The sequence below is a fragment of the Peromyscus californicus genome, unplaced genomic scaffold (genome assembly GCF_007827085.1).
Source record: "Peromyscus californicus insignis strain IS unplaced genomic scaffold, ASM782708v3 Scaffold_2__1_contigs__length_46816999, whole genome shotgun sequence".
NCBI classification, from domain to species: domain Eukaryota; kingdom Metazoa; phylum Chordata; class Mammalia; order Rodentia; family Cricetidae; genus Peromyscus; species Peromyscus californicus.
The window spans coordinates 10,717,396-10,744,493 of NW_026294540.1; the positions used below are offsets into that span (position 1 = coordinate 10,717,396).

Consider the following 27,098-nt stretch of genomic DNA (forward strand, 5'->3'; position numbering starts at 1 on the left):
CCAGCAGGACTGGCTGGGGGGGGGGGCTTTCTGGAAAGGAGGGAGCTTGGTCAGGACCTCCCTGCCCCCACCCCAGTGTAGCAGGAAGCTCCCGGCGAGACGCGCCCAGCTGAGTGCAGGGTGCTGGAGCCAACCAGGGGACGGAGCAGTCAGGGAGTCATTCCCAGCAGGAGGGGAGTATTCTGGGATGCAGCAGAGGAGTCCCTGTCTGCCTCGGGGGACCAAAGACACCAAGCTACAGTGGGGAGGAGGAACATCCTGGTCCCGGGATGCTGGAAGTCACACCGAACAGCTGGGCGATGTTTGTGACTATCAACTCGGGGCCGGGAAAGCAGGTGGTCTGGGCTGGAGCAGAAAGGATGGGAAGAAGTGCGGTTAGAGGACCCCCAGACTTCCCACTCGATCCCCACATGACCCATAGGGCAAACATCCGCCTCCTCCCACTGTACAGATGGGCAGACAGACCAAAGCACAGATTTGACTGAGTAGGTCACTTCCCATAATGCCTTGCTCACACTGACCCCCAGCTGAGGGTGGAAAACAGGTCTCTGAGGAATGGAGCCTACTGATTGGCTCAACGGGCTGGCCAGTGAGCACTCAGGATCTGACCAGCTCGATCTATCGCCTCAGCTGTGCCTCAGTTTCCCTAGTTTGAAATAAGGGTATTACTCGCCACCTCTTAGAGCTGCTTGGAAGGCAGCATGGTGAGGGTGATCCCAGCCCTGAGACAGGTGTGAGGGTACTGTGGGGCCTGGGGGGGCGGGAGGAGTCTTGGCTCCTCCTGGAAGGTTGCATAAGAAGAGGGGAAGAGAGAGAGGGCACCCTGAGGCCCGATCTTTGGGAAGGGAAAGAGGTCCCTCTGCTTTCAGAGGTTTGGAGTGCAGCCTGCCAGGGCACTCCTGAGCTGGGTTAGTCCCTGAGAGGACATCATCCCTTCTAGCCTGGGTCCCCGGGTCTGCCAGATGTGACGGGGCAGTGGAGGGGACTTCCAGTCACCAACCAGAATGGCCATCCCCACCAAAGCCAGCCACAGGCCCGGGAGTCAGAACTAAGTGATTTTCCATCCTGGGTGGGCAGCTGCCCCCCTCAAAGACTCCCTCTGTACCCAGGGCCTACACACTGCCCGTTCTCAGTGAGTGTGTGGGTGTGTCTGCGGGTGTGCACACACATGTGTGCCTGTGTGTTCATGGGTATCCTCCACACTCAGGAGTGCATGCCTTGAAAGATACCTGGCGTTCGTTCTAAGGGTTGGACACAGACACAGGATTTCAAAGGCAGAGCGGGGGACAAAGCGTCAAGAGAGATCGCCAGAGACCGAGAGCTAAGGAGGCGGGAGACGAAGCCAGAGGGAAGCGGAGCTGGGAAGAGGGAGGTGGAGGAAAACGGTGGATGAAGGAAGCCATCAAGGGCATAAGCAAAGGAGGACCAGAACGCCAAGTGCTCCTTAGCCCTCCCTGTCCAGGCCACCTCAGGTTCAGCCCTCAGTTCCCCCTGCTTCCTTCTCTCCCACCCCATGCCCTGAATCAATCCACCCTGCACCTCCACTATTACCCTGTACCCCTTTCTTGGACCCTTGCACCCCTCCCCCAGCACGCTACAGGCCCCTGTACCCCGTCTTGCACCCCACCTGTGTCCCTGCACCCCATCTCTATCTTTAACCCCACCTAGCCGTCTCTGCATCCCATTCCTACCCCATCTCCACCTTGCCCCCCTGCACCCTGTCCTGCATCCCACTCCTACCCTTATCCCCACCCCTTCTCCTGAACCCCACCCCCTGCGCCCCCACTTCCCCCGCCTCCATCCACCACCCTCCAGCGTCTCCTCTTGCAAAACCCCGCCCCACCTCCTTGCCAACACGGCAGGGTTTTCTGGGGCCTTTGTGGCCGCGTTGAAGTGCGCGGCGACAATGGCCGGGTGACAGGGTTAATTCGCGCGCGGCGGTGGGAGCGGCGCGGCGGGGACAATGCGGCGTCTTTGAGCGCGAGGCCTTTGTGCCCGTGTGAACCGCGAAATCTGTTCCTGCGCCCGCCCGCCGGGCGGGGCTGCACGGTTTAACCCCCTCCCGGCCTCCTCCTCACGGCCTTGAACCTGGGCAGCGCGGGAGGTGAGGGGTGCAGAGGCGGGTCAAGGTTCTGTCCAGGGGGCCTCTGACCTGCAGGGTGACCCAGGCAAAGCCACGGCCTTGCACCAGCTTCCCTTCCGGGGAGAATCAGGCTGCAAGGCCGCGCGTGACCAGTTCAGCAGCCTCGGGGTTCTGTTGTACCCCCCAAACAGCCAAGCTGCGTTTTCACCCAAACCACCCACATAACGTCAGCTGTGTGTCCTTAGGGCAAGGGCCTGCCCTCTCTGGTGTCCCTGCTGTTCAGAGAGGTGCCTAGCCTGTCTTAGAAAACATTAGCAAGGAGTCAGTCATGGAGCCCGCTGTTAGCCAGGTCTGAGCAGATGCAGAACCCCATCTGCATAACAGCCCTGGCTGGGCCCTTCACTCTTGCATGGGACTAATCTTATATTGAAACATTTACAGAATTTTGTACCAAACATGTATTGAACTCCATTATTTTTCTAATGACTCTCTGTTCAACCTGTAAAATGGGAACAGGGGTCCTGTATCCACAGGCATAGTGAACTTTCTTGCAAAGACTCCACTTCCAGAAGCGTCCATGCTGGACTCTTGACTGCTGTGGACACCTTTTATCTTTCTTTCAATCCACCTCTGTCTGATCCTGGCGAGTCCCTAGCAGGACGTTTCTATTGAGACTCCAATAATAAATCCTATTTCCTGGGAGAAAGAATCTCCCTGAGTACCACCGCCCCCACGAGGGCTCCTGGGCCCCCCACCCCCCACCCTAAGCTCCATCTGGACCCGGTCCTTAGTGAGTGGGAAGTGGGTGGCTTCAGAATCAATATGGAGGTCCTGGAGGAAGAGGGCAGAATCCAGAGAAGGATGGAAGGGTGCCTGTGTGGCAGAGCATCTGCCCTTTTGTTGAGACTTCTGGTCCCTTTTGCTCCTGGTGTGAAAGACTTGGGAGGAGCCTTCTAGAACAGTGGAAGAGGAAGCGGAAGCTCGGGGAAGCTAATCGGGGAAGCTAATTGGAGGCGTGTGGAGTTGCCTGGCCCCGCTAAGGACAGGGGTTCTCAACCTGTGGGTCCCGACCCCTGCGCGTCCATTTGTCACAATGAAAATACACTCTGCATATCAGATATTTACCCTACGATTCACAACAGTAGCCAATTTGCAGTTATGAAGTAGCAACGAAGATAATTTTGTGGTTGCGGGGGCCTCATCACATGAGCGTATTAAAGGGTCACAGAATTAGGAAGGTTGAGAACCACTGCTCTAAGACGTGGTGGAAGTTCCAGACTCCCTCCCCAGGAAAAGCCTCATTTACTCAAAGGTTTGACCCCGAAGCCTCAGGTGGCTGCCACAGTTACCCCATCACCCCCATAAAAATGAGGGCAGAGAGCAGCAGCAGGAAGGCATCAAGCTAGAAGGCAGAGCTGGGCTAGCCTCGGACTCCTGGCATCGAGTCCACCGCTCTCCTTTAGCGCGACTGCCCATCAGATGCTTAGTTTAAACTTCTCCAGAGTGCACAACCCCAGTGTTGAAAACCTCCGCCCTGCCTCACCCCAGGGCTGGGGCTCGGAGAATGTGAACCTTGCCTGGGTGACCTTTTTGTGTTTGACACAATGCCATCCAGGATACAGGTGTCCAGGGGGCGCAGGCCGGTCCTCACTTCCTCATCTCTCGCCCTGTTTTTTTTTTTTTTTTTTTTTTGGTTTTTCAAGATAGGGTTTCTCTGTGTAGCTTTGCGCCTTTCCTGGAACTCACTTGGTAGTCCAGGCTGGCCTCGAACTCACAGAGATCCGCCTGGCTCTGCCTCCCGAGTGCTGGGATTAAAGGCGTGCGCCACCACCGCCCGGCCTCTCGCCCTGTTTTTTTGTTTGTTATGTTTTGTTTTTGAGACGGGGTCCCCAGTCAGTGTTGAGATTACCCGTGTGCTCCACCAAACCCAGTTTACGCTACGCTAGAGATCGAAGCCAAGGCTGTGCGCAGGTCCTCTGCCAACTGAGCCACACCCCAGCCTTCCTCTTTCATCTACCGGAAGTTGGGAAACCCTTTCTCGTAAGAAAGTCAAAGCTAAGTTTCCGAGCCCCCCTGAAAGGTCACACTTCTCCAAACTGAGGGACGCTGTCTCTGGAAAACTCCGAAGTTTCGAGAGGAAGCAGCGGGGACCAGGAGGTGCCTACCGGCAGCTGCACAGATGGAGTGGGGGCAAGGGGCAGATGCGACCTTCCCCCTCATCTCAGCTGCCTTCTTATCTCTTCATTGTCCTCCTCGTCACCCGGACCCACCCCCTCTCCCTGGCGCCCTTCTGTCATCTCCGTGGGCTCCAGCTCCAAACTCCAGAGGGAGCCTGGGCGAAGGTCCTCACAGGCCTCCTTGTGCCGGGCCAAGTGGGAAGGTGGGGGCTGCGGGAGGGCAGGAAGGAGGGAGGTGGAGAGGCCAGGAGGGGGGGGTGTCAGAGTCTATAAATCACGGCCCACTGCGCTCCTGTTTAACACACTTCTCCAACGAGTTGTCAGCGAAACCGTTAATTAATTAGGTAATCCCGCAATGAAGTGGATTCTAAATGGCTCCCCCCCCCCTTCCAGCCTCCCATCTAGATAATTGCTGCAGAGGGGCCTTTTGTGAGAGTCATTTTTTTCCAACAGGGATGGGCCTGGAACAGGAGGGAGATGGATTTAAAGGCGGGGTCCCTGTGCTGTTCCTGAGTGGTCTTTGAAGGGAGACCTTTGGGGGGTTTTCCTGTGTTTTTGTTTTTGTTTTGAGATAAGCTCTTCTGTAGCTCAGGCTGGCCTCAAACTAACTATACAGCTGAGGATGGTCCTCCTGCCTCCAGCTCCCGAGTGCCGGGTGCTAGGATTAGTAAGTAGCACGTGCCACACGCAGCCCAAGAGCCCCCTACTCCTACCCTTTTTAAAGATAAAATTGAAGCAGGTTGGTTGCTGGGGACAAGAAAAGGGACAGGTTGTGTGGCTGAGCTCTGGTGTTTGGGAGCTTGCTTTTGAACAAGGATGTTTTGTGATTCTATGGAAGTCTTCATACGGCAGGGTAATAATATCAATAAGTACAGTGATAGGTGGTGGTGGTGGTTATGGTGATGATGATAGTAATGGAGGTGACAATGATGACTATGGTAATGCTAATGCTGCTGCTAATGGTGATGATGATGATGGTGGTGATGATGATGATGTGATGATGATGATGGTGATGATAATGTTGATGATGATGTTCGTGGTGGTGTTGATGATGATGATGGTGATGATAATGCTACTGCTGATGTTGGTGCTGCTGATGATGGTGATGATGATAATCCTGCTGAGGATGATGGTTGTGGTGGTGATGATGATGATGATGGTGATGATAATACTGCTGCTGATGTTGGCGGTGGTGTTGATGATGATGATGGTGATGATAATGCTGCTGCTGCTGATGTTGGTGTTGATGACGATGGTGATGATGATAATCCTGCTGAGGATGATGGTTGTGGTGGTGGTGATGATGATAGTAATGATAATGCTGCTTGCTGCTGATGTTGGCGGTGATGACGATGGTGGAGGCTGCTACCAAGTTTGGACTGCTAACTAGGGGATAGTGAACAGGTAGCTACAGTCTCTACATTCATGGTCTGTCTAGCAGAGGAGTAAGTGGGGCCATGGAGGTTAGAGAAACTGAAGTCCACAAGGGGAAGTGACTCTTACAAGCCCACGGTCCTGGCAAGTGATGAAACTAAAAGGAACCAAAAGTTGTACCGCCTATCTTAAGGATCCGGTGACTTTGTGAAAGTCTGCCCCTTGCTCTAAAGGACACCAGAACGATGGCAAGGGTTGTGTCCAGTCTGATGTCACATAAGGAAGGAAAAGATAATATTTAGATATGGATAAATATTTACCAATGGATGAATGAATGATAACAAACCCAAGTGACTTAAGACTTGGAATTTGTCTTTCCCGTGTCCCTAATTATCCCGTAGCTGCTGTCGGCCCATGTAACACCAGTGAGATTGACTCCACCTGTCCTGGAGTTCCAAGGGAGAGTGCTGCCTGCCCGGAATGGACAGTCAAGAGTCCATTTCCCTACACAAGCTCTGTCCCTGGATGTAATAGATTCGCTAGGTGTAGACCTGTGACCCAAATCAGGTCACTGCAACTGAAGTTGTGGCTTCTTGTTAGAATTGGAATTTTCGGGAAAGAATTGCTCTCACTTCCTGGATTATGAAGCTGATGTAATATCCATTTCAAGTCGCTGGGAGCAGTGTCACCACTATGGAGGCCACAGAAGAACCCTGGAATCTGGTGATGGTGTCTAAGCTCCTGTACACAGCTCTGCCTGGTGCCCACATACACTTAGATACCTTCTCCCTTTATGTAAGTTTTTATTGGTGTGTGACATTTGCCACTTACGGATGACCAGTCAGTCTTCACTGTCTTCTTCCTTCAGGACAGAATCCTGGTTTTCGTCTGAGGCAACAATTTAGCTGAAAGGCGTGCCCAGACCTCTTTACGGCAGTAAGTTGTCATACCACGCGGTCCTGGGCAATGGCTCTAAGGGACAGTGCTTTCTCCTTCTGCCTCCTACAATGGCATTGCAGACCCTTACTCCTCTCTCGGTTTCTAGTGAGCTGTGGGAAGATCTCCAGGTTTATTTATGTGGCTGACCCTGCACTGCCCTTACTTGCAGCCAAACGCAGTCCCAAGGGACAGAGTGAAGGTCCCCACATTTGCCACTGAAGACCCACTATCTGATGTTCCTCCTCTGAGAGATGGGAAGACCACAAGAAAGAGAAAATGAGGGTGGACAGAGCAGCTCTGGGACAGCCCTTATCTGCTGCAAGATGGCCACCCACTGTGTTCCCTTGTCTCTCTTTCCTAGCAAAGACAGCAAGCATCGGAAGGATCATAAATTGTAAAGAGATGCGAACAAAATTGGCTTTTAGCAAGCTCTGGTCCAGGTAGTATTTCAAGGTGGAAAGAGATGTAGACAGCACCTATCATATCTCCATCCAAACCAGGTCCCCGAGCCTGCAAATAAGCAACCTGCAAGTTACAGTCCTTGCTGCTCCTATGTCCTAGTCTCTCAAGGATCCATCATGGTGCTGGAGAGATGGCTCAGTGGTTAGGACCTCTTGCAGAGCACCTGCATTCAGTTCCCAGCACCCACAGCTGGCAGCTCACACCCTCCTATAACAACAGCATCAGGATATCCAGCACCCTCCTCCGACCACAGTGGGTAACTGTACTCATGCACATGTATACACACACACACACACACACACACACACACACACACACACACACACACACACACACATAAATCTTTTAAAAAAATAATAATGTCAGCCTGGCATGGTGGTACCCACTTTTAATCCAAGAACTCAGGAAGCAGAAACAGGTGGATTTCTGGCAATTCAAGGCCAGCCTGGTCTAAATACTGAGTTCCAGGACAGCTAGAGCTACATAATAGAGAGACCATGTCTTAAAAGCAGTAATAATATTACTGCTTTAGAATTACAGAATTCTAAGTTGAGTGTAATGAGACATAGAATCCTAGAATTGGGGAGGCTGAGGCACAAGGATTTCTGTGCATTTGAACCCAGCTTGGGGCCACACTGTAAGATTCTGTCTTTAAAGAAAAAGAAACAGGAGCCAGGCGGTGGTGGCGCACGCCTTTAATCCCAGCACTCGGGAGGCAGAGCCAGGCGGATCTCTGTGAGTTCGAGGCCAGCCTGGGCTACCAAGTGAGTTCCAGGAAAAGGCGCAAAGCTACACAGAGAAACCCTGTCTCGAAAAACCAAAAAAAGAAAAAGAAACAAACCCGAGCCGGATGGGTAGCACGAATTATAGAAATCTACAATGTCAGACCTGGAGATTCTAGAATCACAGCTTTATAGGGGAATTCAGTCCCATAGAATTACAAAATTGGAAGTGTCTTTAAAAATGGAATACATGAAGCCTGGTAACTGCCAATGGATGGACTCTAACACTCATGAAATGTTAACAAATGTACCGAATAAAACCTTAGAATAAAAGAATTCTAGCATATGAAGCTAAATAATTGATACATATTAGATATCAAGTAACAGATCACTGAAGTTTTAGAGTTATATGAGGTCATGGAAACACAGAATATTGAAATATTGAATTGAATGTCAAATTAATAAAATCTTAGGGTAAAACATACAGTATGAGAATTGCTGAGTGTAAAGATCTTAGAATTCCAAACTTCAGGAGAGCTCAGCCTTGTACCTCAGGTTCTTAGCTCTGAGCAACACGAACAGCTGTGAGGGCCCAGACTAGAGTCTCTACAGAGACAACAAATAAAAATACTTTTTAAGCAGAATCACTAAAAGAAGGAGAATACAGTGTATCATTTCCCAGACAGCAAGGGGATGTTGATGATTTCAAATCCGTCCTACAGAGAGCAGGGTGCGGGGAGGGGGTAACTCAGAACATGCTCACATAGTCTCCAGAGAGTGAAAACTGAAATGGTGGAAATTATTATTTCAGTTTTTCAGATTACAATAAATGTAAATGGTTTAAATATGTCCAAAAAAAATTGAGAGACTAAGGAGGTGGCTCTGTGGGTAAAAGCGTTTCCTATGCAAGCATTAAGATATGAGTTTGGATTCCCAGCACACATGTAAAAAGCCATACATGGTAGAAAATGCCTGTAATCCCACCCCTGGGGTGGGATGGAGACAGAAGGATCTTCGGCCAACTAGCCAGGCCAAATCAGTGAGCTCCAGGTACAGTAAGGGGGGGGGGGAAGGACAGTGGAGGGGCCAGAGAGATGGCTCGGGAGTTAAGAGCACTGGCTGCTCATGCAGAGGACCTGGCTTTGGTTCCCAGCACCCACGTGGAAGCTCGAAACTGCCTGTAATTTCAGTTCCATGGGATCTGATACCCTCTTCTGGCCTTCGTGAACCTGCATACACGTGACACACATAAACACACGCAGGCACGCAAACCTATGCACATAAAAATAATAACAAACAAATAAATACTACCATGGAGGCAAGAGAGCTCAGCAGGTAAAGGGTTTTGCCACCAAGCCTGACAATCAGAGTTTGGTCCCTGGGAACCATATGATGCAAAAAGAGAACCAGTTCCTGCATGTTGGCCTTTGACCGCCACCAGCATGCCGTGGCACACATGGCCACTCCTATACAAAGAAGTAAATGTAATTAAAAAAAATTATTTAAAATGAGAGAGAGAGAGAGAGCCATAAAGGAAGATGCCTAGTGTTGATGGATGGGTGAGCACACCTACGTACATGCACATATTGTGAATGAATGACGAATGGATGGATGAGTGAACTTGTCCAAAAGATCTGGGTTCTTGAGTCAGACAAAATATAAAATTGATGACAAGAAATTAAAAAGGTGTTAGGGTAAAAATAGGGTGAATACTAACAAAAACATCAGGCTGATGTAGTCATATTGACAACATACACGATAGCATTTAAGGAGAAAGACACAGTAAGTGCCCCATAGATGTTTGTTGACTGAATGATTGTTGTCAGCTTTGGATAAGAGCTCAATGTCCACTCAAGCCAGCCCATTGTGTTGCTATGGACTCGACAATCTCCTCACTGCACACAGGTCTCTTCATTAACTGAGGCTCATCGGTTCAGCTGGGAAGGACAGTGAGCTCCAAGAATCCTCCTGCCTCTGCCTCCACAGCAAGGCACACGCCACCACCGTGCCCCACCTTTTTTACGTGGGTTCTGGGGTATCGATCTTGGTCCACATGCACACTTTTCTTCTCTCCAGATGGACACGGAGAAATACCAACTGTGTATTAGTCGGTGAAAGCGAAGCCACTCTGATAAGGGTCTAGGTCAGAGGACTCCACTCATGAGACGTTCTAGAAAATACAAAAGCGAGGAGACCATGAGTAAATCTCAGGGTTCACCATGGGCTCGGGGCTTGGAGTTAGAGCTGACTCAAGCAGGTGGATGTTTTAGTAGAGTAAAATTATTCCATAGGAGGCTGGGATGGCTGGTTTAAAAAAAAAATACTGTGCCTTTTGCAAAATCTGTAGAACTTTCTAGAACAAAATGAGATCCCAATATATGCACATTTTAAAGTTATTAGGGGATAGAGGATGCATAACGTGACAAAATAATCCCTGGTAGAGATGTCTAAAACAACTCTGGAGGGCCTTGCGGGGAGGCAACATGGCAGCCAAGTGACTTCGGGTGTAAATGAAATTCATCATGGCCAAAGGGACTCCCCATGAGCATACTCTTGTCTGATAAGCATATTTCCCATAAGAGCATCAAGGATGATTCTGAAGTTACTCTGTGGTGTGCGGAGATTAAACAATAGAGGAGACATAGCAGATGGTCGGAGCCAGGTTCTCACTGTTGAGGGGGAAGGTTTCCCAAAGGCTAGGCGAGGAAGCCAGAAAGATCTGGGTACTGATGGCTCGGAGTCAAGGGCACCAGTGAGAACTCGCGGTCAGCTTGAGCCAACACAGCACAGGGAAAGTCATAGAGTGCTCACTATAGAATGGGGAAAGGGATGGAGCCCAGCCGTAGAACCCGTGACTAGAATCTGTCCGAGAGGAGTTGGGCAATCTCAATGGTAAAATATGTGCCTAGCATGCACAGGGTCCTGTTGTCTGCCAGTCACTACTGAAAATACGGATAGAATATTGTAAGTAGATAGGTAAATAACAGGTGGATTGTAGGTATATAGAGGATGGATAGATAGATAGATAGATAGATAGATAGATAGATAGATAGATAGATGATCGATTATTGGTAGATGATAGTTAGATGTGGTTACATATAAAAGCAGAAAATTGCTTGTTGTGGTGGCGCACACCTTTAATCCCAGCACTTGGGAGGCAGAGGCAGGCAGATCTCTGTGAGTTCAAGGCCAGTCTGGTCTACACAGTGAGTTCCAGGCCAACCTGGGCTACACAGTGAGACCTTGTCTCAAAAAAACAAAGAAACAAGCAGGGATCCCCATGTGTGGGGAGACATTCCCTGGCTCTGACAGCCAGGATGGGCTTGAAGCAAGCACAACCTGGCAACCATGGGCACGTTTAGAGGCTTATGCCACTCCGATGAACAGAATCCACACTCCTCAGAGACACGGTTGTACCAGATTAGGGATGGAAATACAACAGATGAACCCAGAACCTCTTGTTACATTAGAACATAACGTGTTGATCAAAGGATGAGCACTTGTGTGTGTGCCCACATGCACACGTGGACACACACAGCAGAGATGGCAAAGTGATGTGAGGTCTGCCTGAGAGAGTGACCACTGGCCAAAGAATTTGAGGAAAAAATTAATAACATAGAGTTGGGCTCTTATTCAAGTTACAAGTACCCGTGAGTTCACACTGATACAAAGAAATGACCGATCGGATGGATTGGCTCCTCAAGAACTGATGAGTCCATAATGTCTCCCAGGAAGTGGATTTAAACACCCTAATCCTCCAGCAGGGCTTGGGCAGGGGCAGTGACCTCCATTCCCAGAATGCAGTGCGGGTCCAGGGATGCAGCTCCATCCCTGGAGTGCTCACCAAGCATGCCCAGAGGCCTGGCTCTGCTCTCCAACACTTTATATGTATTCCATCCATCATCCCAGGACTCAGAAGGTGGAGGCAGGAAGATGAGAAGTCCAAGGCCATCCTCAGATTCATAGAGTGTTTGAGGCCAGCCTGGGCTACATGAGACCCTGTCTCAAAATAGGGGGAGGGGGGGGGTGGGCTTCACCATGGAAAGAGGGGAAGGTGGTGGGTTTACAGTGGACAGTCTGGAAATAGAATCTCAGCTAGACGGTCACAGTTGGTACCCAGCAGTGGTAAGACAAGTGGGTGGTTGGTGTTGGATGGATAGGATGTCAGGAGGGGGTATCCCTGTACCATGGTCTTCCAATCCAAACCCACCACCCTAGTCTGATCATGGAGAAAACCCGAGGTGTCTGAACAAAGTGTGGTTTCATGATGGTGGACCGTGCTGACAGGGGGGGTTAATGGAGGGTCCTGGGAGTGGGTCTGGGGCTCTCTGTACCGTCTTTGTCTTTGTACTTGCACGATCTTTCTGAGAGGAAACTTTTTAAAAAGCAACAGGATGGATTCACAAAGGTCCATCCACCCTGAGTCAGTACCCAGGGTGCAGTGTTTCCAAGCCACAGTGTCCAGGGAGGAGCTGGGGGGCTGGAGAGACGCCTCAGCTGCTAAGAACGCTTGCTCTTGCAGAGGACCCAGACTCAGTTCCCACCACCCACATGGCAGCTCACAACTATTGAGACCTCTGCAGGTCCTGGAATCCTGACTGGGGTTGGTAGGAAAATGGAGAAAAGACAGACACGTGTACAGAAAATCTGGGGTCACACTCTGATGGAATGACACCTAGTACCTCCCCGATCTGGAACCTCAGCCCGTTTCTTATGCACAACGTGGAGCGGGTGGCTGGTCTCCGTCAGAGGACTCTATGCTGCAAACATCAGGGAGGATACTAAAGCTGCCAGTTTTTGTTCACACTGATCAATCTTTTTAATCACTCCTGTACTTGGACAGAGCAAGACTTTGCTTTGCCAATTTCAGAGTCAGAAGTTTCGGAGTCCTCTACAGAGCAGAGTCCAGGCCAACAATGCACATTCACTAACTCACTCACTCAGGGCTTCCTCCACACCCTACATACAACCACCTGTAATTCCGGTTCCAGGGAATCTGAACTCCCTCTTCTGGTCTTCATAGGCAATTGCATGAACGTGGTGGACATAAACTCACAGAGGCACACACACACACACACACACACACACACACACACACACACACACGCTAGATAGATAAATCTTTAAAAAAAAGGAAGGAGCTGGGAGTGTGGAGAGACGTGACAGGGCTTCCAGACATCATGTAGAAAGGAAGACAAGACCAAGAAACGATGTGTGGCCCTCATGGTGCACATCTACCATCCCAGCACTCAGGAAATCAAGGCAGGAGAGTCTCTAGTTCAAGTCCAGCCTAGGCTGTGTAGTGAGACTCTGTAATGAGACGCTATCAAAATAAATCCGTGAACAGGCTGGAGAGGTAGTTCAGTAGTTAAGAGTCTTGGTTGCTCTTCCAGAGGTCCTGAGTTAAATTCCCAGCAACCATATGGATGGCTCAGAACTATCTTATAATGGGATCTGATGCCCTCTTCTGTTGTACAGACCTACGGGAAGACAGAGCACTCATATACATATAAATAAATAAATAAATAAATAAATAAATAAATAAATAAATAAATAAATAAATAAATAAATAAACCATTAACATATTAAGTACAGGAGCAAGATAAATGGTTCCATCTGTAAAACATTTATTTGCCACGAGCACAGGAGCCGTATTTGGTCCCCAGAACTCACATTTTTTAAAAATCTGGTGTGCTGGTATGTGCACTGGGAGATGGCGCTCACTGGCCAGCCAGCCCAGCCTGATCTGTGAGTCCTAGGTTCAGTAAAAGACCCTGCCTCAGGAAACCAAGGAGGGATGGCATCCTGAGGAAAGACACCCAAGGTGACCTCTGGCCTCCACACGCGTGCATACACACATGTATGTGTATACATATGTGGATGTACCCAAATGCACAAAACCACAGCCACACATTGGGATGATTCCATTCACGTATAAAGCTTTAATAGGTGGCAGCTCCCACCGAGTGACATAAAGGACCTGTGAGAATGAGAGGGGAGGTGGGTTTTTGAGGGAGGCTCACTGAGGGTTCTTTAGTGGGGGGCCAGGTGTGGTAGCAATCTCCCCTGTGGTCCTGGCTTCACTATTTATCGCAGGTCAAAATTGCCTCAGAAAAGCTGCTTTTCACAGTGAGCTATGGAAAGAGACACAGGTACAGAGTGATGGCATTTGGGGCTGTGCCCATGGGGACATGGGAAGGTGACCCGGACTGGAAGCTGGGAAGCTGGGAGGCTGGGAGTCAGGCCTCTCTGGTTCTGATTGGCTCTGGGAGCCAGTGGTGGCTAATCCCTCCTCCCTGGGGGATCCTGGGAAACCAGGCCTCATTAGTCGAGGCCTGGCCCCATGGAACTTCATGTTTGTTAAGAATTAATGGGGTGTCCCCAGAGTAAGAGTGGAGGGGCCTTCTAGACTGGTTTCTTCCAAGTCAGCCCCCTGCCATGCTCATGGGCAGTCGGGGGAGCTGGCCACCGCCTGAGAGCCCAGAGGGAGGAACTGAGCAGGCTAATGGGCCTCGTCAGCCTCCCGCAGGCCTAGGATTCTGCCACAGACTAAAGAGAGAGGAAGGAGCTAGTAACACTGAGTGTCCTGGGCTCTCTCTAACACAGCCCCAAAACTCAGCCATCCAAAGAGGTGTGGCACGCTAGAAGGGGTCATCATGGGAGGCCATGAGTTCATCCCAAGGGTGAGGATCCACATCCACTCCTCTTTAGAGGACACCCTCAGAGAGAGGTCTCCTTGGCACATTGCCGGCTGTGGATGGGTCTTCCTCTGACTCTCAGTTTCCATTTCCAGAAACAGCCAAGGGAGGGGTAACAGCCATGCCGCCTGGCCCACATGTCTGTCGTGTCTGAGCTTGGAGTCTCCGGGTTGCATCAAGATCAAGACTTGGTTCTGCTTTATCTCTTCTAAATCCCGGAACTGAGCGGTTCTGAGTAGGTGCTCAGTAGTTGTTTGCTGCATGGATAGATTCAAGGTTGGGCTCTAAGAACGAGCTCAGTGTGTTTCCTACCATCTTAGTGCAGGACCTTCCTACTCCAAGTGCCTTGCCTCAACTCCTGCGTCAGCCCCTCCTAGGGCCCCTCTGACACAGAATCACACCACTTGACAACTCGAAATCACCCAGAGTTTCACTCACACTCAGAAGGTTTACACCCTGCCCTGGCTCACAAGGCCCCACCCACATCCCTCCGCCCCTGCCCAGACCCCCTGCCCTGCTCACCCCACTCTATAGAACTGGGGCGTCTTGCTGCTCCTCAAACACCCCCCAAGCATGCCCCTGCCTCAGAACGGCTGCCTTCACAGTTCCCTCTGCTTGCAGACCCCTTCCTATTCCTGCCTTAAGACCCTCTCAGGCTCCCTCCCATTTCTCTCTGAAATCAGCACAACTTGGATGTAATTTTGTGTGTGTGTGTGTGTGTGTGTGTGTGTGTGTGTGTGTGTGTGTGTGTATGCACGTGTGCATGTGCACACATGTATACACTTAAGAGTGTGGTGCGCATGTAGAGGTCGGAGGGCAACTTTGAGTGTTGTTCCTCAGGAGCGTTCCATCTTTCGTTGCTGAGACAGGGTCTAGAGCTCATCACATAGGCTGGGCGGGCTGACAGTGAGCTCTGGGGATCTGCCTGTGTCCACTTTCCCAGGGCTAGGATTATAGGCACGCACCACCAGGCCTGGGTTTTTGTTTTAATGTTGGTGCTGGGAATCGAACTTGGGTCCTGGTGTGTGTGTGTGTGTGTGTGTGTGTGTGTGTGTGTGTGTGTGTGTGTCTGTGTGTGTGTGTGTCTGTCTGTCTGTCTGTGTCTGTGTGGCAAGCGCTTTACCAACAGAGCTATGTCCCTGGCCCTTATGTCATATTTTTAAAAGTTATTATTATTATTAGTGTGTAGCAGAGTGGTAGAGTGGAGGGACATGAGGAGGTCAGAGGGCAACTCTGTGGAGTCACGTCTCTCTTTTCATCTTTAGTTGGGTTTCAAAGATCAAAGTCAGGCCATCCATCTTGGCCATGAGGGCCTTCACCCACGGAGCCATCGTGCTGGCCGAGTGTCCACATTTCAGATAAAGGACAGGGCCTGTGACAGGAACCACAGAAACCCTGTGGAGCCTGAGGTGAGAAGAGGTCATCATATCCTGTGCCCCTCCTGCCTGGAATCTGGGCTCCCAGGGGCCTTTCTGGACACCCACACCCAGAGCACTCATCCATCGTCCTGGGTTCCTGTCACCTCATCTGGCCTTCTTGGCTAATTTGCTGCCAGCTTCTGGACATGAGCTCCAGGGGAGCAAGGCTCGCTTAGGAGGCAAGGCGCATGTACCGCAGCCTCCCCACACCCTGCCCTGCCTGACTAAAGCCATAAGTGAATGACTGAAGGAAGCATACCAAACTGGAACAAACAGGTTACCCGGACCCCAGGAGACAGATGCCACAGAGGCCAGCAGATCATTCGGGGCTGGGAGATCAACTAAAGATCGTTGCCTGGCACCCCAGCACCCTGATACTGGAGCATGCTGGTCGAAAAGACTGCTGGAGGAACCAAGACTGCCTCTGTCTCTCTCCCAGATCTTCCCAGGCCTTGGTGTGAGGAGGAGGAGGAGGAGGAGGAGGAGGAGGAGGAGGAGGAGGAGGAAGAGGAGGAGGAGGAGGAGGTTTCCAGCTGTCAAGGGAGCTGATGAACACGCTTTACTCTAGGGAACTCCAGTACAGGGAAGGGAATTAGTGGTGTTTACTCAGTAAATACGGTGGTGTGGGGAAGCTGCCACAAGGCTTTAACACACGTGGTGTCTGCCGGCAAATACTCCAGCCAGCCAGCCAGGCCTGACGAGGGAACTGCCGGGGCCCAGTGGATGGAGGAAGATAGACAGACTCCACTTCATACCTGAGGATGGGATGGGGAGGGAACAGGAAGCGGGGTTCACAGATACCTACCATCTAACACAGCCTGGAAGGACCCTTCAGCTCCTCCTCCATCCAAGGCAGCCTGAGACCCAAACATCCCTAGTGGGTCAGACATTCAGGGCCCTCCAAGCTCTACCCATTTTCTTGCTGTTTGACAGTGGATGGGACCCACGATGTCTCCAGGTCAGGCTGCAACATATACAAGTAACCAAATGGCTCAATAGTCTAGAACATATGTCCCACAGCCCGTAACTCCCCTGAGCCTCGGTGTCTCCAAAGTGGGGGCAATAATGCAGTCCCACTTGGAATGTTGTCTTTCCCTCTGTATACAATTGTTTCAAGCGTAGTAACAAGGGAGACAGGAGATAAGCACATGGATGCTCATGTTTCCTGTTCTGTCCTTCCTACATGATTCTCCCTGGCCATCAAGCCATCTGCCCAGCCATTTCTTACTATCTTTTCTTCATTGGGCCATTTGTAAGGTGCAGTCCTGTGGTGACTCACCCCCCAGTCCTTCCATGTGCATTTCCTAACTGCAAGGACCACACGGAGCCACCACACTTTTCAAGGACTTTGGCATCTCCCTCGTCTGTTGTTGACAGACGCCACATAAGTTCTTTAAATTAATTGATTTATTTATTTACGGATATGTGTAGATGTGCCTATAAGGTCCAGAAGAGGGTGCTGGATCCCCTAGAGCTGGGGGATCTACATGTGATTGTGAGCCACCTGATGTGGATGCTGAGAATCAAACCCAGATCCTATGAAAGAGCAGGAGGTGCTCTTAACCGCTGAGCCATCTCTCCAGCCGGAATCAATACACTTCGTTTGACCATTATGGCTGCTGTTATCCTCATTTTGAGCAGAGAGAAGTCATCGCCATCACGTTCTGGACTCTGCAGAGGTCCATCCCTCAGTGAAGACCCAGGGCTGGGCCAGGGTGCCCAGAAGACCAGCAGATGGCTTCCTGGACAAGGGGAATGTCTTGGTCTGCTTTTCTGCTGCTGTAATAAAAACAAAACCTCAGCTAGAAGAAGAGGGTTTATTTTATCTTGCAGACCTCAGTTCATCATCAGAGGAAGCCAAGGCAGGAACTTGGAGGCAGAAACTGATACAGAGACCAAGGAGGAATGCTGCTCCCTGGCTTGCTCAGCCTGCTTCCCCCACCACCACCACCACCACCACCACCACCACCACCACCACCACCACCACCACCACCAGGGGGTAGGAGGAAACCAGAGAATGTCATCTGGGCTGTTTCCAGCCCACAGATCTTGCACAAAGGCAGGGTTGGGGGTGTCTCTCAAGATCACCTCTGGGCTGGACCTGTGCCAGCAACTGGACCCGGAGGGAATCTGGGTCACCTTACCTGGCCCCTACTCTAGGGCTCGGCATCCGGGCATGGATGGTCCCTGGTGTCCCAGAGAAGGTCTTTGATAGGTCCTTCTGTGTCACCAGCAGGGGGTGGCCAAGGCTTCCTAGGTTAATCTTCACCTGAGGTGCTTAAAACATGGCTGAAGGTGTTGTTCTGGCCACCTAGACAGAGCCAAGCCCTGCTTCCCATTTCTCTGTGTTCCTCCCTCGCTCCCTCCCTCCCTTCCTCTCAACTATCACTGATTCCTCATGAGATTGCACTCTTGTAAACCGAAACATACGTGTGTGTTTGTTTTCTTTTTGTTGTTGTTGTTGTTGTTATAGATCTATGGTTTGCACTGAGAGGCTCTACACCCCTGAGGTGTCTGATGGTGCTACTGTAGATGTGTAGGCTACTATACGTCTGTCTTCCCCATTCTTCTTGGCTGTCAGGCAAGGTGCATCCTGGGAACCGCACCATGGCAACTGACAGCTCTATCATTGGGATTTTTTTTTTTTTTTTTAGGGCATTGTTGGATGTATACGAGCGTTTCACTTCCTAAAAACATTCATGGTGGCTTCAGAGGCATGGCCCTCTCTGCCCTTGGGCCCAGAAGTTCACAGAGGTGAGGATTCTTTGCTTTTTTTTCCAGAGACATCTTGTGGCTGACCGGCAAGCACAGTACCGGGGAGTGACGACCTCATGGCAATGAAATCATCCTGTTTCAACCAGGAGGAAGCAGAACCCGCAGGGATTCCTAAACCATCCATCCCTCCTGAACCCAGCCTTGGAGCTCAGAAAGGTTAGACACAGTCCCCAGCTAACTTCTCACCTTCGCCTCTGAAGACTCTACCAAAAGGCCTCCTCATCTCATCCCCCACCCCACCCCCCACTGCAGTATGCAGCCTGAAAATGAGGCCGCGGTTTTTCGGCCCAAGAATGACTCCCCATAATTGGGGCTCCTGGTTGCGATTTCTGTCTTCTATTTTATCCGAAAAATGCTTGGCAGTAATTGCCCATCCTCGGACATGGAGAGGAGCCGGCTCTTTCCCCGTTCATACTCCCAATTGGACTATTACTGCCCTGGCCCGTTTTCCCTTAAATAGCTCCTGCACAATTTGTCCGCATTTTGTAGAAGAGGAGATTCATCTCTCTCAGACTTGGGTAGAAGGAGGAGATAGGCAAGCTTGCTTTGTCTGTCTGAGATGGAAGGCAGTGTGGTATCCTCTCTCTCTCTCTCTCTCTCTCTCTCTCTCTCTCTCTCTCTCTCTCTCCTCTCTCTCTCTCTCTCTCTCTCTCTCTCACACACACACACACACACACACACATTAAAAACCTGGCTAATCTGTTGTTCCCATTTCATAGATGGGGAAACCAAGGCTAGTGGTTAATTATTCTAATCACAAAAAAAACAGGACTTACTGCGGCAGTAGTTCTAGATATTAGGAGGTAGGGCTGGTAAGATGGCTCAGCCAGTAAGGGCGATTGCCGCCAAGCCTGGCAACCTAAGTTCGATCCCCGGGGACCCATATGGTGAAAGGAGAGAGCCAACTCCCCCAGTTGTCCTCTGACCTCTACACGCATGTCATAGCACGCATGTGTATACACACACACACACTGCAATAATTACACAAAAAAACTGAAGGATATACTGTAAACATTATCAAAATGAAGGGTTCAGAAGAGACCAGTGCTGAGTCCACAGACGTTCCTAGAAGTTTCCGGTGCTGCCTAGTAGTGGGGTGAGGGGTGGGGTCACAGGAATTCATTATAGAATGAATTACAGAATTATAGGATGGGAAGCAGGGGAGCAAGAAGTGAAGGAGCAGGTCACTCAGGGCTGAGAAAGCAGTGTTTCCACCCCGGGAACTGGTTTCCAACTCCACGGAATTTTTACAAGCCAGTCTGAACCTGACATAAAATATATTGCGTTGCTGGGGTATGGTGTTGCCCTGCCTGACATCCTAACTCTGAGGGGCTGAGGCAGGAGGATTGGTGCGAGTTTCAGGCCAGCCTAGACTACAGTGTGAGATCCTATCTCAATGAAACCCAATCATAATAACAGTAATAACTTGTATATATTTTATATCCAGGGTTTATTAATTTTGAAATATGAGATCTCTTTTCCTATTTTGCAGTTTTCATGTTTTCTGCCAGATCCTCAACATTTTAAATTTTTCATTCATTCATTCATTCATTCATTTATTCATGTGTATGGATGGGCATGCAAGCCATGGCCACATGATAGGACAACCTGTGGAACTCTCTCCTCTCCTTCCACCACGTGGGTCCCAGGGATCAAACTCATCGGCAGACTTGGCAGCAAGCGCCTTTACTGGCTGAACCATCTTGCTTGCCCAAGTCAACATCTTTGACCGGTGTTAACAGTCCCAAGCAGGACCCCAGGCTCAGTGAATGGAATGGTCCAGGCAGGATGCTGAGCAGGGATGCTCCCCAGTTGGACTTGGGAGATCTGAGTCAAGCAAGAGGCCCCTAGGCCTGCCCTGCCTGGACTTCACTCTGGATGCTTCCTGGTCCTTTCAAGAAAGCTGACAAAGCCCACACCCAGCGGCAACATCTCTATCGCCTGTCACCAGGCGCCTGTCACCCGGGCCACCTTCACACCTGCCTTCACCCCACCCCCACCCACACACACACGCACACGCACACGCACGTGCCGCCTCTACAAAGCCACCCTAGGCCAAAAGCGGGTGCTGCCTTAAACCCGCGTCCTCCGCAAGCCAGTCTGGATGGGGTGGGGAGTGGGGGGGGGGGGCCTGATCCCCAGGAAGGCCACTGTCCTCCGCTTTCCCCTCTCCTCCCCTCCCCCTCCGGATTCTCCGCAGCCTCCGGGATCATCGCTGAAAGAAATACTTTGCAGCGATGTTGGGTCTTTGTTGGGGCGGAGGAGGGCGCAGCATAAAGGGGCTGAGAGAGTGAACTGGGGGCGGCGGGGGAGGGGGCGCGAGGGGGACGGAGAGCCGCAGGGCGGGAGGGGAAGAGGACGGATTCTCTGTGTCTAAAGGGGAATTAAAGTGCTTTTACCGGAGTGAAGAAATCAGATGAAGAATGGGCTGAGAACAAAAGGCGAAAGTCTGCGCGCAAGGCCGGCTGAATAGGCTCCCGATCCCCTTAAGTTTGTAAACCCCCTCCCCGCGCCCTAAGCCTCTCTTCCTCGGTGCTGCCAAGAACAAACGCACGGGAGGAAAACAGAGCGGGGGGAGGGGGAGGGGGGCGACGCCAGGACTAGGGCCCAAAACCCCTAAAATAAAAGGTAATCCCTCGGGCACTCTGCCCTCCTGGACCCTACCGGGGGTCTGATTAAAGGTCCCACATGAAGCCACCCTTCCATTCACATGCAAGGGGCAGGATTTACAAGAAAAGAGAGAACAAAGGAATAGACGGACAGGAGAATAGGGGAATTATTTGCGTCCCGTAATGCTTGTTAAGCGCTCTTCTTTGAGGAGCACCAGACAAGACAAGGCTCAGAACTGGAAGAGAAATCCAGGGCGCGCACCCCCTCCTCCACCCCGGTTCCTTCAGCCTCGCCGCAGCCCCCCCCCCCCAACTGCTGCAGACACACATGCAGGCATGCACACACACACGCACACACATGCACCCAAGGACACATGCAAGGGTCTGTGAGCAAGGCTACAAAGTCACAAGAGAACGGTAATTAACCTCAGGTCCCTTGGCTGACAGTGATCTAATCAAACCAGCCCTCTGTGTGCCCAGAGCTGGGTGGCCCGGAGGTTGTGAACGGTTCAGGAGGAGGAGGAGACTGAAGACCTCAGAGTTTGCAGTAACTTCTTGGGATGGATGGTTGGGGCGGCTTCTGGGGGTGGTTTCCTAAAGTCAGTCAAGAAAGCTGGTGGTGGGTATGGGCTATCTCTTATGTAAGATGCCTCCCCGGGTCCTGCCTCAGGGCCCTGGCATATGCCAGCCTTAGCCTAGGGTACTATTCCCACCCCCTTTGACAGAGTTAGCTCGTAGCTCAGATGGGGAGAAAGGGAAGTCTTCCTACCCACCCACCCCACTTAAATCACCTCATCTTTCCTTGATCTTAGATCTCAAAGGCCCTCCGGACCCAGCAATTTACAGTTAATGGAATGTTACAATTTATGTGTGATGCACTGTGAGGTTCATAAGATATAAATAAATGTATGACCATGAGTGTAAATGCTTTAGGGATGTGTGAAGAAAGGCAGCATTTATTTCATGGTGAAATGGTTCAAGATTCAGCAGATCAACCACAGGATGGCAAAGGACAGGGGCCGCTTCCACCAGAGGAAGTGGGTCCCTGAGGTCAGTCCTCTGAAGGTTATGCCTGCCCCTCACTCCTGTTGTCCTCCTTGGGTCGGGTCTAGCATGCTGTGAACAGCCTCTACCACATGCTCTAGCTGATGTGATTTGGGCTCCTCTACCAGCCCCCCCCAGGGTCCTCCATGATGGACTGAAACCCTCGGAGATTGTGGGCACAAACCAACCTTTCTTCTCTCAAGTTATTTCTCTAGGGCATTTTGTCATAGCAACTTAAAAATAACTTAGACATGCAATATAAAAAAAAAAAAAAACACGGAACATGCTGGATCTCATTCATTCATTTATTTGTTTGATTGAGTGCTTCTGGGGACCGTGTGTGCTGTGCAGGCTCTCTACCGCTGGCCTACATTCTGAGCATGTATGTCATTTAATACTAAGCTCAAGCAATTATCTTAAGTCTGCAGCAATTTTGACTGATCCTAAAACGATGCCTAGTCACCAGGGGAGACAGGAAATACAAAATAGCACAAAATATAATTTGTAATCCTATCTACTAGAGGAGATCAGTCATCATATTCTAACTTATTATGTGCCTGGCTTTTAAATTTTTTATTATTTTTAATTATGTATATCGTGTGAGAGCCTGTATACACTTATGTGCAGTGCCCAAGGGGGGAGCAGAAGAGGGCATCATATTCCCTGGAACTAGAGTTATAATAGGTGGTTGTAAGCCGCCCTGTGAGTGCTGGGAATTGAACTAGGGTCTTCTGGGAAAAAAAACACCCAGTCAGTGCTCTTACCAATGCCTAGCTTCTTATACCCATACACACACGCATGCACCCCCATGCGCGTGCGCGCGTGCGTGCGCGCGCGCGCGCGCGCACACACACACACACACACACACACAATCTATAGCTAAATGTAAAGTTCCAAATCTTATTTGTGTTATTTTTATAATTGTTTATTTTCGGTTATTTGAAGCGGGCTCTCTCTCTATGCAGCTCTGGCTGTCCTGGAACTTGCTACATAGACCAGGCTGGCCTCCAACTCGCAGAGATCCACTTGCCTCTGCCTCCTGAGCAGCTGGGACTGTGGGCGCAGCCATACCGCTCACAGAAGTGCGTCAGCCAGTGTGCCCTGCTCTGGTCTCTGTATTTCCTGCCTGTTCTAGAACCTCATGTGACAATCGTGGGCATTTTTACTGCCTGGGTGGTTTTTGTGCAATTACTTTCTCTAATTTCTTTTAATATTTATTTCCTTTTTATGTGTGTGTGTGTGCACGTGTGTGTGTGGTGTGTGTGTGTGTGTGTGTCACACATGTGTGCCTGCAGAGGTCAGAAGAGGGCATCAGTTCCCCCGGGAGCTGGAGTTCCAGGTGGTTGACATCTGCCACGTGGGTGCTGGGAATTGAACTCTAATTGTTCCTCCGCAAGAGCAGCCGGTGCTCTTAATACCCAGCCATCGCTCAGGCTCACTTTCTCTAATCTTAACGCTTCCCTCTTCATCAACCCACCACCAGTGGGCATACCTCCAGACTCAGGACTTCTCTCCCCACCTCCACAGTGCCAACCCAGGGCAACCCTCCCTGTAGCTTGCCTGGATTGGTGCCGTGACCACCAGCCAGGCCTTCCCCTTCAGCCGTGAGGTCTGTCTTCCACACCCAGGTCTGCAAAGCCATCCCTTGGCCTTAAGACTTTCGGTGGCTCCTCACTGTCCCCCCACTTAGCCCTCACCTGTCTTCCTGTCTGGGGCATTTCTTACCTGGAGTCCTTTGTACAGCAGCGCCCACTGCGCGGGGGTGGTCGATCTCCTAATTAACCCTTCCTGCAGATCAATCAGTGCTCAGACAGGTGCTGATTGTCACACACATACATGTACACCTATCTAGACACATATGCACAGAGACAAAGACTCACACACAGACACAGACCCACACACATAGACACACACACAGTGTTGATTTTTGAGGAGGAAAATTTAGAAAGAGTGAGTGGGAGAAGGGACTTGATCTCCCCGGATGCCTTGACCCTCCTACCTCTCCAGGGTCTTCCAAAAAAGACAAAGAAAAGAAAGGAATTGGAGGAGACACCCAGGTGCCTTGAACAGAGGTCGGAGCCTAGCTCGAAGCACAAGGTGATCCTTCACATGCATGCGCTCACACTCACACACCTCAATTATACCCTGGCAAGCAGAGCAGAGGGAAGCTGGATTGATTCAAAGATAACAATTAGGGAACAACTCTAATTCCTGCTGTGATTGTGACACCCAGTTTATTTTTAATTTGTATCCATAATAAAAATAATAATTACAAGGGCTGGCAAATTGTAGCTTTAGCTGAGGAATTAGATTGACGCCGCCCACCTTCCTCCCCGCCCCCAATCAGGAATGAAGCCTCTCTCCCTCCCCACAGTTCTCCTGCTCTGGAGCCACAGACCCCACTTTAAATATAGAGATTCATTAGCGAAAGGAGACAGGAAGTGAACTTTCTTAGCGTCCACAGCGGGCTAGGCAGGATGCTAAGTACGTTCATGTAGATTGGTGCATTTAGCCCTCATGGTGGACTGTGAAGGGATAACCCCTCAGGTGCTTGCTGAAGGGCCCAGCTGGTAGTGCACAGTCCTGGGTCTGATGCCAGGTTCATGGGCCAAATTCATCCCTCAAAGTCCTTCTGGGGTGTGGATCTGTCCTCCTTCACCAGAGCACACAGTTGCCCCACCCTCAGCCAGAGTGTCACACAAAGGGCCGAAGGACCAGGAGTCACAGGACTCAGGTTCGGAGTATCTGATCCCTAAGAGGATGAGGTGATCGAAGGTGAGATTAACCCAGACTGGGGCCTGTGGATGGAGGAGGAAGAACCAGGCAAGTCAGGGGGTGGGGGGGAAGAGGAAGAGGAGGTTGGGGAGAAAATGAGGAAGAAGATGGGAAGGAGCCCATGCTTGGTCTCTAGCCCTTCCTCTGGGGTGCTCTCCCAGGATCATGTGTGTGGACGTGTTCAGGTTGTGGCCGTCCATCGGTGCAGCTTTCCGTGTGAGCGTGTATGCGCCCTTGTGCACATGGAGTCCTTAAGCATATGTGTGTGTGGAGGCCAGAGATGAATGTCAGGTGCCTGTCTCTGTCTCTCCCAGAGCCTGAAGTCCCGTGGGGTTCCTAGGCTCCTCCTTTCTCCGGCTCCTCAGCACTGGGATTGCAGCCTGCTCTGGGCACAAGGTTCTCAGACCTGTGACCAACAAAGCTGGACTAAGATCCCAGGCAAGCCAAGAGATTCAGAGTTCCCATCCTGAGGGTAAGAAAGAGGAACTCTGTCCAAACAGGAAAGACATTGGGCGAAATGAGCCCAGACCCCCCACGCCACCCAGGGTGGGGTGCAGCCATTTGGGATCCCTCAAAACCAGAATTCAGGGCCAGAGGCTGGGAGGACCCTGGAAGGTACCACAGCATCCTCCGGCTGCCTTCCTTGAACCCTAGTGCAGCAGCTGTAGCTCGGAGTCTGATTGTGACTCCGAGCCTCCTCACCTGAACTCCATCTGACGGGAGGGTCCATCCCGAATCCCAACCCTTTAATCCCCATTGACTGAGTTACTCAAGCCCTTCCTTCAAAGAGAGTCTGGGTGCCCTCCTGGGACCTCAGCATAGACATGACACCAGACCCCAGCGGCCACCCCGGGTCAAGGCAAAAGGCACTTAGCCAAGCCAGGGTGCCATCAAAAGAGACAGGGAGATCTCGGGGTCCACGTCTGAGATTATTCCCTCTCTCTACCTCGGCAAAGCCAAGACCAAGTTAAGGAACCGAAAGATGGGGCTGGTCCTGTGTTTAGTTTAGCCTATGAAGGACTGATAAGGGATTCCTGTGGGGCAGGGGAAAATAGTAGAAGAGATCTAGAAAAGCTTGCTGTGGGTAGTAATACCCACCACCTTGAGCAGGTGCGCCTGAGTGACCAGCAAGTCAATTCTTTCTCCGGGTCACTTCCTGTCCACGTAGCCCTCAGTCTGCTCCCAATCCAATGATGCCTCCAAACAAACACGCTTCCTGCTCACCCAGTCACCCCTCAGATGCTGGCAGTTCTCTCCCTCTGTGGAGAGGAGTTTCTTAATTACCACACCATTGAGTGGGCTTCTCTGAGCCATTACATTACCATTTCAGGAGACTGGAGAGAAATGTCAGTTGGGAGCACTGGCTGCTCTTCCAGAGGACCCAGGTTCAATTCCCAGCACCCACATAGCGGCTCACAACCACTTGTAACTTCAGTTCCTGGGCATTTGATGTCTTCTTATGGCCTCCTCTGGTGCAAGGCACACACATGGCGCACAGACACACACGCAGGCGAAAACCCTTATATACAGGGAACAAACATCTTTTTAAGTACTATTTCTGTGGGTCAAACCCAGCCCACCAAGAGCAGAAGCAAACGCCCCACAACTCCTCACTCAGGCTTTCCAGAAACAAGATGCAGCACCTCAGCTTTAGGAAGACAATCTGGGTTTGGGGGACTGGGGAGATGCTCTGTCCCCAAAGTGTTTACTGAGAGCCAGAGTCTGGTTCCCTAGAACTCACATGTTTAAAGTCAGGTGGGGTTGCACAATTATAGTCCCTGGGTTTGGGAGGTAGAGACAGGAAGATTTCCTGGGGCTTTCTGGCCAGCTGGGGAAGAGGAATTATCAAACTGCAGGTTCAGGAAGAGACCCTGTCTTAAACAAAAACAAAGCCAGGCAGTGGTGGCAAATGTCCCTAATCCCAACACTTGGGAGGCAGAGGCAGGTAGAGAGCTCTGTGAGTTCAAGGCCAGCCTTATCTTCATAGTGAGTTCCAGGTCAACCAAGGCTATATAGTGATAC

At 50.9% G+C, this 27,098-nt stretch overlaps 1 protein-coding gene across 1 annotated transcript in view; it reads left to right on the forward strand.

Moving 5' to 3' along the window:
* The window catches only part of Rbm19 (RNA binding motif protein 19), a 216,391-nt gene that overhangs the window by 186,798 nt on the left and 2,495 nt on the right, over positions 1–27,098 (forward strand). Inside the window, exon 25 of the transcript XR_008222017.1 lies at positions 18,655–18,804. The gene's annotated coding sequence lies outside the window, so the exon portion shown is untranslated. The remainder of the gene's footprint in view (positions 1–18,654; positions 18,805–27,098) is intronic.